Genomic DNA, 2657 nt, shown 5'->3' with positions numbered 1-2657 from the left:
TTTTTGCCTCGAGGGTTTCTCTAGTGTCAAACCCTACGTCTTACTTAATATAAAATTAAGACGAAAACATACATGTTTAATAAATTTATATACACATTATCGATGTATATATAAAGTTGCTATATATACATACATGTATATATATATATATATATATCAACTACACTGATACCTTACTTTAAAGGGTGCCCCGTTTTCCCGAACTCAATGGTATGACCCTTTGAGATTTTTAAATATTCCACCCAGCTATTGGTCCTGACTAACCTCTGGTACCTTATAAAGAGTACCCCGTTTCTTTAAACGTACAGACATAAACTGTCAACCCTTAATAACGTCATCCACCCAGCAGTTTGTCCCAGGTACCGCTGATAACGTCGTCCATTCAGTTGTTTGTCCTAAGTAATCACTGGTACTTTACCTTAAATGGTACCCCGTTTCTTTGAACTCGCTAACATAAATAAACCTTCAACCCCCAATAACGTCGTCCACCCAGCAGTTTGTTCCTGGGTACCACCCCGTTAGCGAACAGATACAAGCTTTGTTGTTAACCGGGTGGGTAGCTATACATAATTGTTGTCATTTTGTTTGGTAGGGTGTAGAATAAGTGATGGAGTAGGTCCCTATACTTGTCCTAAACGCTACCCGACACGTGCCTGTCTCAAGCCCTCCCTTACCGGCGTCACATACCCCTTTCTACACAACATTTCAATTAATTCGTTAGATATTGTGTTTATTTTTTTGTACGTGTGTTTATAACGAGTAAGCGTTATGCTAATGGCACTTTTGTTAACACTGTCTCCCTCTCTTCGAGTCCTTTATTTTTTTTTTCTTCATTCGTCATATGCGGACATGTGTGTCTATATAACTGTGTGCCTGTATAAATAGATATGTATAATTGTATTTAGTTGTTCGTGGCTTTGTGGTTAGGGTATTGCAGTCACGATCCTGAGATTGCGTTTTCAATTCCCAGACCGGGCAGTGCGTTGTGGTCTTGAAAGAAAAAGAAGCACTTCACTTCGCGTTGCTCTCCAATCATTTCGACATCTGACGAAGTGATCGCACTTGTAACACCTGTGTACACCTGTGCAGGTATAACTGTCGATTTTAATGGAGAGGAATGAGCTTATTCTGAAACTCAAACATTTGATCATTACAAAACAACATCGTTTGTGCAGGTTGTGCAACTAGAAACTGCGGTACCATCATCTGTCGCCAAACGACGGGTGAGATCATGTTCTTCCGAGATAAATAGATTTACCCCCACCACATACACACACTGCTAGACTTTCTATGTGTATATAGATTTATATGAGTTATGAGGAAACAAAATTGGTGGGGGGGCACCCTTGTGTATATATATATCCATATATATCCATATATCCATATATATATGTGTGTGTGTGTGTGTGAATGTATAACTGTGTGTATATGACTAGATAGGTGCACCTAGTTCTGTATAGCTATATATCCACCTGTTTTTCTATCTATGTACACTTATATACATTTAAACTGTATGTATGTATGCATATGTATGTATATTGATGGAATAAAAGATACTTGTGTGTATACAGATAAATATGTTTAACTGTGTGTACGTATATCTCTGAAGTGGGTGTATAAATAGATAACGTATAACTGTATGATAAATATATGTGTGTGCGTGTGTACGTATATATACATACATACATATATGGTACTAGTATCGTAGACTGGTCCCGAGAGAGAGAGTGTGTATGTTTGTGATATGTAAACAACGGTACGAAAGGGAAATTATAACATACAACGCCCCAATGAAATTCGAACTCCCTTATCACTCTGTTGGCCTGACCGGGCAATCATTAAATCACCACCACCTCTTATCCCGCCTCGCTTTTCTTGTATGTATGTATGTACGTATGTATGTATGTATGTATGTATGTGTATTCATGTGTGTATGTGTATATTTGCGTGCATGTATGTGTTGTGTATATATGTGGGTATCAATGCATACACAGACACAGTGTACTGTATTATCTAGTCACAGGTTACCCACGATCAACAGCTTCCAACCGTGACCATCTTGTCTTTTTCTGTTATCCTTTACTGAAATTAAGTCGGATACGATTCCAAAGAGATCTGACTACTATTTCTAGCAAACTGAAAAGCCACGTCGCAGAACACACACACACACACACCCTCCCCACTGCCGCCTTTCTTTGAGTCGCTGCGTGCGCGTGCGTGTAACAGCGTTGTGGTAAGCCTTCGAGAGACTGAAGTCGGCGTCACGGTTTCAAGTCTCCAGTCGGAACACATTCAGCTATTTCGTGTGTGTGAATGTAATGAAGGCCACAACTTCACATAGTGAAGCTTATTTTTTTTTTCAGCAATAAGTTTTTGTACCTGTCTTACAAATACAATATCTTATGTTTATCTGTTATTTACCTGTGTGTTTGTGTGTGTGTATACGCATATATATATACGCATATATATATATATGTATATACATATATATATAGATAGATATATACACATATATACGTATATATATGTATACATATAGATTATAATACATATGTATATATATATATACACACACAAACATATACATATATATATATGACGCCCACCTGTATATCTACATGCTTCGTTAGACGAACGAACACACGTAAATATAAATT

The sequence above is a fragment of the Octopus sinensis genome, linkage group LG9 (genome assembly GCF_006345805.1).
Source record: "Octopus sinensis linkage group LG9, ASM634580v1, whole genome shotgun sequence".
Taxonomy (NCBI): domain Eukaryota; kingdom Metazoa; phylum Mollusca; class Cephalopoda; order Octopoda; family Octopodidae; genus Octopus; species Octopus sinensis.
Note: the sequence above shows the minus strand (reverse complement) of the source record.